Genomic DNA, 17161 nt, shown 5'->3' with positions numbered 1-17161 from the left:
GTTATCAGAATTTAAGCAGCCTGGCTGGAGACAGTGCCTTTTAGTCTAATCATAATCTCCTTTTATTGTTAATCCTTAACATTTTCTTGAGAAAAGTCTCTATTGTTGTCTGCTTTTGCTCAATTCTTAACAGGTTAAACATACAGTTAACATTTGACCCTGCAAGTTCACATCTATCTCTCTGTCCAAGACAAATGAAAACTTAAGTCCACACAAACACTTGTACACAAATGCTCTCAGGAGGAGCCTTATTAATAATATCCCAAAAGTGAGAATAACCCACATGTCCATTGATTGATAAATGGATAAATAAAACACGGCATAACTATATAATGGCAAGTTACTTGGCCATAAAAACAAATAAACTACTGATACACACTAACACAAAAGAACCTTAAAAACTGTGTGCTAAATGAAAGAAGCAGTCACAAGAGACCACATATTACATGACTGTTTACATGAACTATCCAGAAAATGAAAATCTATAGAGACAAAAAATAGATTGATAGTTGAGATTGGGGTGAATGGGCCTGATGGTTTAGATACAGGGTCTCTTTTGGAAATGATGAAAACATTTTAAAATTAAGTTGTGATGACAGTTGTGCAACACTATGATTATAATAAAAGCCATTTAATTGTATGCCTTAATGGGGTAATTTGTATAGCAAGTGAATTATAGTTCATTAAAGCTGTTTTGAAAAATTAGTCCTTAAGGTCTATCACATAACAGATTCAACAAGAAAATCTGCTTAATCCTGTGAATTGGTGCATACTTATTTTTTAAATGCAGGTAGCTTTTAAGAAAAATGGTTTCAAAATAATCTCTCCATTACCACCATCTTCATTTCCAAAATAATGAAGTGATCTTGCTCTGTGTCCAAACTTGGGCTGAAAATCCTTGAGATTAGTCCTTACTCAACAAAATCATCCCTCCCACCATAAGAGACATAGGAAAGTATGTGCATAAGAAGACATCTTTGGAAGAATCTTAGCCTGCAGTAAAGGGTCCATCCTTTTAATTTCTGATTCTTTTCAGACTTTCCAGTCCAGAGGAATAATGGACACATGAACACTGTCAATGAGAAAAGAGAAAAGAATAAGAGGTTTCCAATATCCAGCCTCATTTTGTTATGAATCAGCCTGTCCTGGATGAGTCATGACTCACACCTTGTCTTGGATATTAGAACCAGACTAACTTTTGGAACATAAAGAGCTTTAGCAGGGGACTAGAAAGTGAAGTTTACTGTTAGGGCCTTGAGCTCTCCTTGCAAGGTCAGATAGAGCCCATTCTCCAATTTTAAGCTCACTCAACTTATATAGCTTTACAGGAAATGACTATGCTTCTAGGTTTTTAACTATAAAGTGGGATTTCATACTTAAAATAATTGTCAAGGCCACACTACTTAAGCACTGACTATTTAGGAGAACTTGAACTCTGTAGAAAGCAGAGAAGGGAAAACAGCAAATATCAAGTGAAGTAAAACCTGGAATAATGTAAACCAAAAAAAGATTACATTGCAAGCAATTATGCTTTTATCTTCCAGAAAAAAAGTATCTCATGAAATTGAACAATTTGAATGGTTAGAGATCTGTTATAGAATCATACGAAGACAAACAGGGGCTCCATTTAGAAGAAAGGAAAGAATTTGCTTGTTAAAGAGAAACACATAGGGAGGAATATTAATTAATTCAGCAAACAAGGCTGTAGAATTAATGGCCTATAGGTTAAAATCAGTGGCCTTATAATTGACAACAGTCATATATTTTCTTAAAAACTAGAACAGAAATATTTAAAGGTTCCCAAACACACAAAGAAATAATGTGTTTAATAATGAGACAGAAGTGTTAATTTCTATTATTTGATCATTACCTATTATACACATATATTGAATTATCACACTGTGCCCTATGAGTGTGTGTATTAAAAAAATTAAATTACTACATCAATCTGTTCTAAGCATTAACCCTTTTCTAACTCTTCTTCCATTCATCGAAGATGCAGATGAATACATAGAGCTTTTAGGAGATGAGCTGAGTCCCTTGGAATAGCTTAGGAAGCAATTTAGAAAGCAATTGTCATCTTCAGGACAGAATGTTCTGACTGTACTCTGGATTTCTTATAAATAGATACAGTAGCAGCCTTCCCTGACTCTCATTGTCTAACTGGATTGGGATTTCTGACAGCACCTTGTACATATGCTGGGATAGCATTTAAGTTATTTTTAAGGTTGTTGTTTGTCATCTGATTTCCCACTAGACAGTGGGTTTCTCAAGAACTGAAAGGTAATGTTGTCATTTGTGTGACTTTCAGTTAACAAGGATTTTTTATCAGAGTTTATAGTCAGGCATGGTTTCCCATCTCTTGTGGGTAGTGTTTCATTTTCAGGTATTCCATAGGCCATTTGGCTCCTTCCCAGATGAAGTAATTCAAAGGTTGACACCATGCCTGAACTGTGCCTCAAGACCTTGTAGTAAATCAGGCTATACTGAAATATTGAGTTCCACTAGTTTGGAGGCTGGTCTCCAAAATGGACACCCTATGTGAAATTGCTCACTAAAGTGGGTTTAGTATCATTGTATTGGCTTCAAGTGAAATGTTTTTCAAATGGTGTTGTGACATGGATTTCAAACTACATTCCTCCTCCTTGGCTCCCTGATGAGATTTATCTGTTATTCCAGCATGCTTATGTGGGAGACTAAAGAAATAATTTGCGGAGGGACATCCATGGGGCTTGAAAGAGTTCCTGCACCTTTCCAGGTGCCAATATTGATGGGAGGAGGATCAGTGATAGGCACAGCAATTCAGCCACTGAGGGTTCAGATTCGTATCTCAGTTCATGTGCCTAGATCCTCCATATGAAATCAGAAATTTTATGATGTTCCTTGTGTGTTCCAGTTCCCTCAACTTAATCCCAACATGTGGCCTCTTTATTTTTTTTTAACTCATTCTTCTTCTGAGTACAACTTCTAGTCACACATTATAATTGATTTTGAGAGTAAAAAGTATATGTTCACCAGATCCTTGGGTTATGGTCTTTCCATTTAATCAACTTAGTAGACATCATAACAGATTTTTTGTTCTGGACTGCCTGTGTCAATGATGACACTATCTCATTTGAAAAAAAAAAAGAAAAGAAAGAAAAGGAGCCAGATGTAGTGACTCATACCTGTAATCCCACCACTTGAGAGGCTGAGGCAGGAAGATCATGAGTTTGAGGACAGCCTGGACTAAATAGCAAGACCTCGTCTCAAAAACAAAACAAAAAAGACAGAGATAAAATCTCTTAGGCAGACAGCACAGGCTTGTTTGAGCCAGTCATTATCTCAGTGAACTGGAAGAGTCCTTTGGGAATGCCTCCTGACCCTGTTCCCTAGGCTCCTGGGGCCAGAGAGAAGCAGACAGAAATGCGCTGCTTTAGTTTCTGAGAACACACACAGATGGACTTTGGATTGAAGAAATCTGTATTGGTTGAAACCTTTGGCCAGAGTTATAAATGTATGTGCTGCGTGGCATGGATGTCTCTGCCTCTGGATCAGAGAACAAAGAGCATTTTGGTTAGTCATACAAAGCAAAGCACTGAAGAAGCAGAAACCAGAGTGTTGATGCTATCCACCCCTGCCCTGAAGGTCCACCTCAAGTAGAAGGGTTTTTTGGGGTTTTTTTTTTTTTTGAGAGTTCTGGCTCCAAATATGGGGGATTTAATTATAAAACTGTATCAAAAATCATTTCCCAGGGCCTAGTAATCCACCTCTAAGGTTGCTGAGTTCAGATTTTTCATGGAGTCATAAAATCACAAAGTAACCAACAACTTGGAAGTCAGTGTTTAACTTCATTATGGAGGTGAGGGAGTGAGGAAGAGTAAATGTCACAAAGCCCAACTCTCACCATCATATCTGGAGGGAGTCTTGAAAACATTTTTTCCTGTTGAAAAATATATTTTCACAGTAGGACATTTTTTAAAGGATTACAATTTTTTTATGAAAAAAATTCTTACCAGAACACATTTTGCTCTGGTAAAATTAATGAGTTAAATCTTACAGAATGAAAGGGGAAATTGTGGATTCCTATATTGGATTTTTTTTTAATTTTAATTTTTGTAACTAATTGATTAAAGGAAACATCAAAGCATACTTGGAGAGGGACATTGTTCCAGATGGACAGTATATTACAATTAAGTTTGAAAATTGTGAAACCAAGTCTGCTCTATGAATGTATACACAGCGCAATCAATATTCTCTATAAAGTTCTAGCAGTGTGAAGAAAATTCTGTACTCCTAATTGGCCAAACCCTGCTGCTGTCACTTGCAGGGCACAACCCACAGTGAGTGGAGGAATTCCAGAGGTGTAAGGCATTACCCCTGAGTTCTTATCACAGGTACTAAAATTCAGACAATTAAGATTGAGAGAAAGCAATTAAGTGGGTGAAAACAGAAGGCAGGCCTATTTGCAATTGTTGACTAGCTGAGTCTTGAGTATGTACACCCTGCATTGTATACCTTACTTTCTATTGAATTCTTCAATTTCCAACTCTGAAATTTAAATTAAAAGCAAACAAACAAAAAGATAATTGTCATCTCTTCTGGCTGCAGATTTCTCATCTTCATAATGATAGGTAGGACAGAATCATCACTAAATTCTCTCCCCAGCTCTTCACTCTATGCTGTCTGGTTGTAAAGACTGAACATCCTGCAGCAGATAGTGTGTCAGCTTTCTATCACGTAACAATTCCTGAAATAATCAAGCTATAAAGAAAAAAGGTTTATTTTGGCTCACAGTTTTGGAAGTTCCAGTCCATGAAACGTTGGCCCCATTGCTTTGGGGCCTGTAGCAAAGCAACACATCATGACAAGCGCTCATGACAGAGCAAAACCAGTTATCTCATTGCTAGGAAGCAGAGTTCCAGGTTTCCAAAATTTTCTTTGAAAGCATCATACCCTCAAATGGGCTTTGCTCTTGAAAAGCAGGCACTCTACCTCTTGAGCCATACTTTTTTGCTTTGGATATTTTAGAGATAGGGTCTTGCTTTTTGCCTCTGCCAGCTTGACTGCAATCTCCCTATTACAAGCTTCCTGCTGCAGCTGGGATGACGAGCACATCACACTATGCCCAGATACTGATTAAGATGGGTTCTCACCAACTCCCTCCCAGTCCAGCCACCTTGAACCTCCATCCTCCCCATCTCTGCCTCTCAAGTAGCTAGGATTACAAGCATGAGCCATCGATGCCTAGCTTAGTCCTTACTTCTCAATGGTTCCACCACCTCCCACAACAGTTTTTTTTTTCCTTAAAAAAAGAAAGTTCTACCACTCTGAAGACCAAGCATCAACCCATGGGCTTTGGGGGGCATTCAGCTTCCAAACTATAATCAGGTGGTAACAAGTCCAAGTCCACAGTGCTTACCTAGTGAAAAGCTGGATTATTCACTAACACAATGCTTTGGTGATTACCTGTCTAAACCTCATTTTTCACTAGTTATTCACTGTGTAAAAGGAGCCCCCAACAAGAGATTTCAAAGAATAAAAAAAAACAGAAAGAAGACAGGGGTGAGAGATAGTACTTTTGCTTTTTTTTATTATTATTATTGTTTTATTATTCATATGTGTATACAAGGCTTAGGTCATTTCTCCCCCCTGCCCCCACCCCCTCCCTTACCACCCCCTCCACCCCCTCCCTCTCCCCCCTACCCCCTCAATACCCAGCAGAAACTATTTTGCCCTTATCTCTAATTTTGTTGTAGAGAGAGTATAGCAATAATAGGAAGGAATAGGGTTTTTGCTAGTTGAGATAAGGATAACTATACAGGGAGTTGACTCACATTAATTTCCTGTGTGTGTGTGTGTTACCTTCTAGATTAATTCTTTTTGATCTAACCTTTTCTCTAGTTCCTGGTCCCCTTTTCCTATTGGCCTCAGTTGCTTTTAAGGTATCTGCTTTAGTTTCTCTGCGTTAAGGGCAACAAATGCTAGCTAATTTTTTAGGTGTCTTGCCTATCCTCACCCCTCCCTTGTGTGCTCTCGCTTTTATCATGTGCTCATAGTCCAATCCCCTTGTTGTGTTTGCCCTTGATCTAATGTCCAGATATGAGGGAGAACATACGATTTTTGGTCTTTTGGGCCAGGCTAACCTCACTCAGAATGATGTTCTCCAATTCCATCCATTTACCGGCGAATGATAACATTTCGTTCTTCTTCATGGCTGCATAAAACTCCATTGTGTATAGATACCACATTAACTTAATCCATTCGTCAGTGGTGGGGCATCTTGGCTGTTTCCATAACTTGGCTATTGGATTCTCTGCTGAATTGTATCAGACCTTTAAAGAAGAACTGATACCAACCCTCCTTAAACTGTTCCACAAAATAGAAAGGGAAGGAAAACTGTCAAACACATTTTATGAAGCCAATATTACACTTATCCCAAAACCAGGCAAAGACACCTCCAAAAAGGAGAACTACAGGCCAATCTCCTTAATGAACATTGATGCAAAAATCCTCAATAAAATAATGGCAAACCGAATTCAGCAACACATCAAAAAGATCACTCACCACAACCAAGTAGGCTTCATCCCAGGAATGCAGGGGTGGTTCAACATACGAAAATCAATAAACGTAATAAACCACATTAACAGAAGCAAAGACAAAAACCACTTGATCATCTCAATAGATGCAGAAAAAGCCTTTGATAAGGTACAACACTATTTCATGATAAAAGCTCTAAGAAAACTACAAATAGAAGGAAAGTACCTCAACATTATAGAAGCTATATATGACAAACCTACAGCCAGCATTATACTTAACAAAGAAAAACTGAAACCATTCCCTCTAAAATCAGGAACCAGACAAGGATGCCCACTATCTCCACTCCTATTCAACATAGTACTGGAGTTCCTAGCCAGAGCAATTAGGCAAAAAGAAGGAATAAAAGGAATACAAATAGGTAAAGAAACTGCTTTTTTGTTTTTTCAAATAATTTGCTTCTTATTTTTCTTTTTGAATTTTGGGTGCACATTACCTACCAGGTGCATATTGCTCCTTAGTTTACATACACTTTGCCTTAATTCTCAGCAAGCATTTCTTCAATGAAGAAAAGGTCTTGAAAATTCACATACTTTTCAAAGTGGTTTATTACTTATATCTCTACTGTGAGATGGGAAGTTTTCTGCTTCTTACTTTAGAATAGCAAAGAAACTAAACCAAAGGCTATTAAATGCATAAGGAAGCAGAATTGTCTTCCAAGGTCACTAAATGGTGAATAATTTCAATTCTGCAAGAGAGGAGAGGGACAGCCCAGAATGAATCAAGTTACATGAACATCAAATTTCCATAAGGAGGGCTAAACATGGTGGCTGTAATCCCAACTACCTTGGAGGCAGCTATTGGAAAAATCGTGGTTTAAGAACAGCCCAGACCAAAAAATGTTAGCAAGAACCCTTCTCAATCAGTCAGTCAAGTGTGGTAGCTTGCACAGATTATCCCAGCTACCCTGAAAGCCTTAAATAGTAGGATTACAGTCTAAGGCCAGCCCAGGCAAAAACTCCAAGACCATACCTGAAAAATAACTAAAGCAAAAAAGGTTGGGGCAGTGGCTCAAGTGAAGAGCACCTGCCTACCAGGTGCCAGGCCCTGAGTTCAAACTCCAGTATCAAAAAAAAAATTTCCTAAGGGTTTTTCTAAGGCAGAGTTAATTGGTGGCAAGTAAGTGTCCAGATAACTTAATTTCCACTACATATCTTTCTTGTAGTTTTTGCTATCTACTACCTTATTGTCACTTTACCATACAGAACTGATAACCTATTGTTATTAACCTATTGTTATAGGTTATCAGTTCTGTCTGGTAAAGTTGGGCATTAGAACTATCCCTTTTAATTTCAGGTCAAAATTGCAACTCCCTATGTCTCCCTGGGAAACAGAGTGAAACCAACTCAGCAAGGTTATAAAAAGTTAACTGTCCAAGGAGTGGCGTAGGACCCCTGGTAAGTTAGGTTATTTTGGACCTCTCACCTAAGGCCATTTCATACTCTGAAAGTTTGAAGTGGAATTGCATGTGGGGTCTGTAGTCTTTACAGACCAAGGATAAAGGGGTTGAGAAAACAAGATCCATCTTCCGTCCCAAGGAACAGCTTTCCTCAATAATTCAACTCCACTTGGTAAAATCTATTGAAATCACAGAATTTGAAGATAGCAAGTGAAGCAATCCAGTTTATCCTTTGCTTTTAAATAATGAGCAAGAAAGTCACTCCTGTACCTTCAGACATGACCTGGGATAGAATCCAACCCATAGCATTTTTCAAGGACTTGAATTATTTCAAAGTATTCTTTGATAAACCTTTCTAATATCTCACTCACTAGCACCAGCCACTACATAAATATCTGACCTAAATCCTTTCTGCTACTTATTTATCTGTTCATTTGTTTGATACCTTGGGAGATATGAGAGAGGGCCAGGTCTCATTTTCTGAAATCTCTTTTCAGCTTGTGTGCTGCCCTTTTCTGTGACTCAGATTGAACACAGCATGCAAATATGTTGCCTAATTCTCCAAATAATAAAAGATTTAGAGGTGAAATTATGGTTTTAACTCATCCACATATTAGCTCTGTGGTCTTGGACAAGTGATAAGCATCTTTAAACTTCTATTTCTTCCTTTGTAATATAATTATACTACTTAAACCAATTATTATGAAATGTTGAAATGGTGCAGAAAAAATGGAATGCTTGTGTATTTCTTGTAGGAATATAAGATGTTGCAACAGTTATGAAAAACTGTAAACCAGAAAAAAATTAAATATGTAATTTCCATATTATTAAACAATTCCACTTCTGTGTGCATACCTAAAAGAACTCAGAGAAGGGACTCAAAAGTTACTTGTATACTAATGTTCACAGCAGCGTGATTCACAATAGCCAATGATACAGATGTCCATTGGTGAATGAATAAAACAAAATGTGTGTTTGTGACTGAAGCTTTAAAAAAATGAAATTTTGATACATGCTACAACATGGATGAAACTTGATGTCATGATGTTAAGTGAGGGAAATCAGTCACAAAAGCACAAAGATCATGGGATTCCATTTATATGAGGTACCTAAAGTAGTCAAATTCATGGAAACCAACAATAGAATGGTGGTTGCCAGGGGTGGAGGGAAGGAGGGATCAAGACTTAGAGTTTTATGAATACAGAGTTTTAACTGGAGATGGTGAAAAAGTTCAAGAGAAAGATGGGGGTAATGGTTACACAACAATGAAAATGCCACAATGCACTTGAAATCTACACTTAAACTAGTTAAAATGGTAAATTTTACATCATGTATATTTTATTTCAATTAAAACAACATAATGGCCACTATATATTCCCTACTCATCAAATGACATGGAGGATATAGGTGAAAAAAAATTACAGAAGTTGCATTTTGTTGGAAAAACTGGACAAATACTTAAAACAATCTAGGATAATAAGCAATTACTTTGTGATTCAAGGCTGCTGTAAGTAGAAGTGAGAGAAGGGGGTGTATGAAGAAGTCTGGCCACAAAGCAAGTCCTACCAAATACCAAAAAAAAAAGAATTCCTTGTATCCTCTTACGTGACAACAGAATAAAGTAGAAATGAATAACATGAGAAATTAAAGAAAGCATTCAGACACTTGGAGATTAAGCAGTGCACTTTTGAGTGATCGATGGACCACTGAAGGGATCAGGGGAGAAAATTTTAAAGTCCTAGAATAAGATGAAAATTAAAGCACCACTTCCCAGAAGAAGCATTTCTAAGAGGGAAGCTCATAGCTATGACTGCTGACATTAAAAAATCACTAGCTAATGCCACACTAACATTATCTCCAGAACTATTCCAAGTATTTTACATCATGAACTCTTAACTCATAAAAATTCTGTGAGATGGGCTTGGTGATTATTTCCACTTTACACTGAAGAAACTGAGGCACAGAGAGATGAAGGCACCTCCAAGTATCACAAAGATAATAATTAATGTTGCTGAAGTCCATATTCTTAACTGTGATATGTAGAGCAGAGATGAAATTTAATGGGCTCCTAAGGAATGAATTCACTATATATCAAAGCATGTAACTTCAGTTTTAATAAGTTAAATGACTAGAGAAGGCAAAATAAACTTTTAAACCATATAGTAGGAATGTGGGTGAAGCTTAGCAGTAGAGTGTGGGTTTGCCATAAACAAGGCTCAAAATTCAATCCCTGGAACCAAATAAATCATACAAATGTTTTTAATGGTCACACTAAGTTTCTATCTAGCATTAACTCCATAGATAAAGAAATGAAATATAAAGTGCCATATGAAATTAAATAAGATGCCTCATTTTATTTAAATAGACATTAAAATATTTAAAAATGAAACACAACAATTTTTATTATCTTTACCTCTCATATTTTTGGTAGTTTTAGAATTTGAACGTTTGACTATAGATATAGTTCAATATGGGCATATTCCCAATTAATAATAAGAAAGAAATAGATTACCTATAAAAATCAGACTTCTTTTTATTTGCAGTAATACTATAACTCTAAAAAAGACTTGCATGATTGAAATGGTACCTCAAGACCACTAAGCATATGATAGAGAAACAGAGTGTTGTCTTGGTTCTTTTACTCATTCACCTGGTATGAGTTATGAAAAGTAAAGTATGCCTTACACACCTCCCAAATCCATACTTTGCTTTGATGTAACTAGCATAAGACACATAATGTCAATTTTTATTGAAGAAGAATTTCATGAAAAAATTTATGAATTATCAGGTGATTTTAAAATATTAGAACAAAATGTGATTCGATACTTGTAGAATATGGGAAATTTCATAACCCCCAATGTCTTCTGATCAAACAATTTTTTAAAAAGGAAGTAAATGAATACCACTCAGGATATTAGAAAAAATAATAAAATCAAGGAAATTAGAAGAAAATAATTAATAAAAATTTTTAAAATTGTGAAATACTAATATTGTAAAATCAAAAAGCCCATTCTTTGACAATGCATAAACCCTTAGAAACTGCAAGCAAAAAGAATAGTACAGAGCAGGAATTTTTAAACATGATAGAATTATTGATACGAAAGTTGTTTTAATTAAAGGAGGGGACATAGTACAAACATTAAAATCTGCATAAAAAGAATGAATTTATAAGCAAAATAAAAACTACCAAGATGTGGAAAACATGACTATATCAATAACATTAGATGAAATTAGTATCACAATAAAAATAATATCCCCAAGAAGCACTAGGTCCCAATAACTCATGATATAGAAATTATTAAAGAAAAAGAAAAGCTGAGACACTTCTCTTTGTACCTAGCATAAGATCAATGCTAAAACTGAACAAAGATAGGACAAAAAAAAGTAAAACCAATAAAATATTTGAATATATTTATAAAAATTATAAGCAAAATCAAGTTCAACATTGCATTAAGAAATACTATATCATGGTCTTATTTATATATGCTTCTTATATTCTAAGGATTTGGTTACTATGATAATTATAACTTATAACATTGAGTAATTTAAGGGAAAGATAAACATGATGTACTTGACAGGTGTCAAATTTTTTAATAAAATTTAACACCATTCCTTATTAAACAATTGACAAAAAAAAAGATTCGTAATAAGTTAGGAATGGGAAGTAAACCTCCTTAACTCAATCTTGCATATCTACCAGAAACCCACAGCAAACTTACACTTTGCTCCTGTCTCACTTTGTACAAACATCAAAGAAGCTTATTTCTTACTTAAGTGTCAGCCCCAAGTATTGTTTTGGTCAGCAGGCAGCTCTCCTCCGTGTAGGCTTTCAAGTGCCTGGCATCCCTAGAATGCTTAAATTTCATGGCCCATGCCCTGGAACTTCATCAGCTATGTTAAGTCCTCAAAAAAGATGGAGGGGTGCAACTGACAGCTTTGTATTTTGCCTCCCACAAATGTCTGTTCATGCTGTGATGTACTAGAAAGAACCTGGTCACATGGCTGTACCTTCCTTAGGGAAGCAGGAGTTTGTCTGACTGTGTGTGCAAAGGGGAGAATGGAAATTCATTCTGGCTCTGTGCCCCTGTCAGCTTCCCTGGTTACATGTATAGACAAATAGCCTTCTACATACTGCTGCCCTCCTCAAGAGAGGTGACCCAAAATCCCTTGAGCTTCTACTTTTGCCTCAAGTCTAAAAGTTCTGAGTGCTACACAGTCCAATCATCAAATATGGATGTGGTTTTTTATGGTGTTTTTTATGATCTCTGAATGAAAAGTGTTAACTGCTCCTCCCCTCTGCTTCCACCCAAAATAATATAAGTAGAACAAGGAAGAACTATAATTTTTAAAAAAAAAAAAAGCTTTTGGAAAAAGAAGGATGGAAAACACACCAACACTCACATCAAAAAATTAAGCTCCTGATGGATTTGCTTTCAAACATGAAGAATCTACACTCAGAAGACTGAACCATAAAGTGTTAGAAGGCAAACCAGGAAGCCATTTTTCATTGTGGAGTAGGAAGGTCTTCTGAGCATGCCACAGCATCCAGAAATAGAAGAGAAAAAAAACACACAGATTTAGCCTCATAAAAATGTAAAATTCTGTATCTCTGAAGATACCTGAAACAAAATTAAAAGGCATATATAATAAACTTTTACAACATAGATAGCAGTTAACATCCCAGATATCAATAAGAAAAGTGGAGTCTTTCATTTTTAAGATAGGAAACTAACTACAAATAACATGTTACCTTCCTTCTCCGTCTGCTCTTTCCTTCTACTTTAAGCCTTAGACTTTTCTTTTTCTTTTAAGTATGCAAATGCATAACTGACTGTCCAAATTTTGGGAGATTTTTGGCTAATAGAAAATAATGAGAAATTCTTGAGTGTCTAAATTTTAACAGGATAAGTTTAAAGAAGATAATTTCAGCCTGGAAAATTTGATGGAACATACTACCACCACCAAGGGCCCCCCAGGCCTAGAGGTAGTAGAAGCCAAAGGTAGAGAGGAGGTAAAAGCCAATGAAATGACAGGGAAGTAATGCCCACTCTGTTCGTACAATGTACACTCATGCTCCTGGTACACCACTCAGGTCTGTCTGGCTGGAACCGTGCTTGAGAAATACAGGCAAGGTCTAGCTATGCCCAGATAGAATGAATAAACTTGAAATGGCCTCTAAGATAACAGCAGACATCCCACCTTATGCTCACTCTCTGTGGAAACAGTGGATCACTGTTTTCAGATAACACCTATTTGTATACAACTCTTCAGGCTGGCTGTGGAATAGAAGCATAAAGGGTCTAGTAGAGAATTCAAGCCACAAAGCTGAGCCCACAGTCAAGAATCAACAGATGACATTCAACCACAGTGAAAAACGTGGCAAACCAACAGAATTATAACTATGAAAAAGTTCATAGATAATAAGAAAAGGACTTTTATTAAGTTTAATTAGTAACTTCAGATAAAGTATGAAATTATAACAATGAGTCAGAACTGTCTGTTATGAAACAAGCCAAAGACAAACCTTGGTTTTATTAAAATAAAAAATTCAGTAGATACAAACAGGAAAATGGGCACAGCTGAAAAGAATTCTTTTTTCAGTACTGAGGCTTGAACTCAGAGACTATACCTTAAGCCACTCCACCAGCCCTTTTTTGTGATGGTTTTTTTTCGAGATAGGGTCTCATAAACTATTTGCCCAGACTGGCTTCAAACCATGATCCTACTGATCTCTGCCTCATGAGTAGCTAGGATTGCAGAAGTGAGCAACTTACACCCAGCTTGCAAAGGAAATTTGATACCTGGAAGACAGCCAAACAATGTCACCTAGTATGATAAAAAGGCGAAAACTTAAAAGACATGGAAGAGAGTTCTGTAAGTCATAAAATTATGTAATAAGCTGAGTGGGGAGGTGCATGCCTGGAATCCCAGGACTCCGGAGACTGAGGCAGGAGGATTGTGAATTTGAAGTCAGCCTGAGCTACATAGGAAGACCCTGTCTCAAAAATCACAAGCAAATAAGTTAATGATAATAATAATATCTATGTAATAGAGAATAATGAGGATGGAAAGGTATATCGTATGATGATAATAAGATGGAATTTCTTATAGTTAAAGGAGGATAAAAGTTTGCAGATTGAAAGATCTAAAAACTATAAGAACAAGGTTTAAATAAATAAACAAGCAAAACAAAAGCCCCCATACCTGTACAAACTCAATGAAAGCTCAGAATATAAAAAACATAGTCAACAGGCTTAAAGTACGAATATAAAAAGAAAGAGCTATAGTTTCCAGAGAGAGCAAGAAAAAGACTATTCAGAGTAATTCTAACCAGATTTGGTATTAAATGTTTCATCAACACTACTGGATTTAAAAAAAAAAAGGTATTGGAGCAATATCTCCAGTTTGCTGAAGGGAAAGACATTTAAATCTAAATTTCTATATTCAGCCAATATCTCATTGAAATGTGAGAATGAAATAAGATCTTTATCCAAAAATACAGGGATTTGTAAATTTTAGAACCAACAGAGTTTCTCTGAAAACTGAAAGAACTGCCAGAGGATTTACAAAGAAAATGAATCCAAGAATTAATAATGAACTGCAATGGTGTCTATTTTCTGTTGCTATAACTGAATACTACAGTGTAAATAATTTATAAGGAATAGAGATTTTTTTATTGTTTTGTTCTGGAGGCTTTGGAAGTCCAAGAGCATGGTACTGGCATCTGGCATGTCCTCCTCACAGCATCCTAACATGGTAGAGGGCATCACTTTGCTTCCTCTTCTTATAAAGCCAGTAATGCCATCCTGGGGTCGCCACCCTCATGACTTCATTTAATCCTAACTAGATGCCAAAGACTCCACCTCGAAATATCATTAACATATACATTGGGTAATTGAGTTTCCAACACATCAACTTTGGGGGAATGTATTTAAACTATAACAAGTGGTTAGCAAAGAAAATCATAAAGCAATGTTTTCTATGAAATACGTTTTAATGTTATTTTTAAAAACACTCTGATGCCAGAGTTACATATTATGTCAGTATGGGATGTATAAGATGTGGGTGGGGATGCTAATGAAGGATTTACTAAAATAAACATTCCGTAAGGTTAATTGGAAGGAAACAGCATAGTGATCAGCCTCAGATATTGTTAGAAAAAGTGTAAATAGAACCTCTAAGAGAAAGATTTAATTCAACTACTAGAAAAATAGAGTATATGGTTTTCAAGTCAGCAAATGAAAAGAAATACAAAGAACATTCCATTAACCCATGAAAAGCCTAGGAAGTAGAAACAAAAGAGCATGAAAGAAAAGATAAGATGTCAGTAGGAGGTCTAAAGGTATTTTATAAGTAACAATAAGTATGAATTAGGTACATTTGTTTCATGAAAGAATTCTTGATACTCTCAGCACTTGCTGAAAAGCCCCTAAAACTGTGATGACTGGAAGTTTAAAAACCTACATCTAGCATTTACTAACAAAAGTTACATCACCACTAATATCAGACAAAATAGAATTGAAAGTCAGAAACATTAAAAGAATCCAAAAGGATGTTTCATATTGTTAAATAATCCATCAGAAAGATATTATGATTGTGAATTTAAATGCCCCAACTTAATTTTGAAATACTTGAAAAAATTGGTAAAATCACAAAGGAAAATTAGCAAATTCACAACGTAATGGTCTGTTAAATTCTCCTGCTAGGATATATTAAATAATATAGTTAATAAGCTTATGCTAATAGTTATATATAAAACATATACTCAACAAAGAATACAAAATTTGTTCATTTACTCAGATAACATTAGCAAAATATTGGTCCCATAGATGGCCAAAAGGGAATTTACAGAAATATATATAAATATACACACATATACATATATACAGACAATATATAAAATTTTAAAAATTGAATCCAGGAATTCAGATTTTGAAAGTTACCTCTGAATAATTCATTGGTTAAAGGGAACACCAAAACAGGGGTGTACAAATAATTTTAAAAGAATGAAAATGACACCACTCCTGTCCCATACAGAGTCCCTATAATCAACTATTCAGTGTCTACTCTATAAATGATTATAAAAGGCAAAAGGCTAGTGATGATCTTAAATCATAAAGAAAACTGTATGTTCATGAACCTCTGATGATGATGTCCTCATTAAAGAAATTCACTTTGGAATGACAAAGTGAATAAAAGCACTGATTTTTTTTTCATTTTTCTTTTATTATTCATATGTGCATACAAGGCTTGGTTCATTTCTCCCCCCTGCCCCCACCCCCTCCCTTACCACCCACTCCGCCCCCTCTCTCTCCCCCCCCCCCAATACCCAGCAGAAACTATTTTGCCCTTATTTCTAATTTTGTTGTAGAGAGAGTATAAGCAATAATAGGAAGGAACAAGGGTTTTTGCTGGTTGAGATAAGGATAGCTATACAGGGCATTGACTCACATTGATTTCCTGTGTGTGGGTGTTACCTTCTAGGTTAATTCTTTTTGATCTAACCTTTTCTCTAGTACCTGTTCCCCTTTTCCTATTGGCCTCAGTTGCTTTAAGGTATCTGCTTTAGTTTCTCTGCGTTAAGGGCAACAAATGCTAGCTAGTTTTTTAGGTGTCTTACCTATCCTCATCCCTCCCTTGTGAAAGCACTGATTTTTAAAAAGAATAGTTATACAGAAAGTAGCTACCTAGGATAGATAAGAGTGTAGGGGAGTTTAAAATTTTGTAAAGTTTTATAATGGTTGGTTGTAGTCTAGTGTTTTTTTAAAAGAAATAGTACAATGACTAAGATTATAAAAGAATTAAGTTTAGTGATAAACTCCCAATATCAAAGCAATGCACTATATGAAAGGTCTTTAAAATAAAACAGAATGGAAAGAAAGTAATCCTTATGAAACTTTATCTCTAGGGGTATGTACAATCTCACTCCAGTCTAAATGCTTTTCTATTATATTCTTATTTCTTATTCATTTGTGCATATTCAGAATGTTTTATTCTAAGATTATATCTACAGCTGAATAAACTCCTCAGTGTCTGTAGGTTTTATATTTTAGTGTAATATATGTGTATAAATGTTTTCATCAAATTAACAAATCAGTGACAATTTATGGAACATGAAGAGCTGAACTGATAAGTAAAATGGTGTGGGGGGGTGTAAAAAGGTTTCATTGCTCCTGAACTCTTAAA

At 35.7% G+C, this 17161-nt stretch overlaps 1 protein-coding gene across 3 annotated transcripts in view; it reads right to left on the bottom strand.

The window, feature by feature from the left end:
• Tdrd15 (tudor domain containing 15) overlaps positions 1–17161 on the bottom strand; it is a 102281-nt gene that overhangs the window by 58201 nt on the left and 26919 nt on the right. The window contains exon 2 of one of the 3 annotated variants that reach the window (XM_074049257.1): positions 12377–12502. The exons of the other annotated variants lie outside the window; for them this stretch is intronic. The gene's annotated coding sequence lies outside the window, so the exon portion shown is untranslated. The remainder of the gene's footprint in view (positions 1–12376; positions 12503–17161) is intronic. 3 annotated transcript variants of the gene reach the window in all.

This window comes from Castor canadensis, chromosome 12 (genome assembly GCF_047511655.1).
Source record: "Castor canadensis chromosome 12, mCasCan1.hap1v2, whole genome shotgun sequence".
In the NCBI taxonomy this organism is placed as follows: Eukaryota; Metazoa; Chordata; class Mammalia; order Rodentia; family Castoridae; genus Castor; species Castor canadensis.
This window is presented reverse-complemented; position numbering and strand designations above follow the sequence as displayed.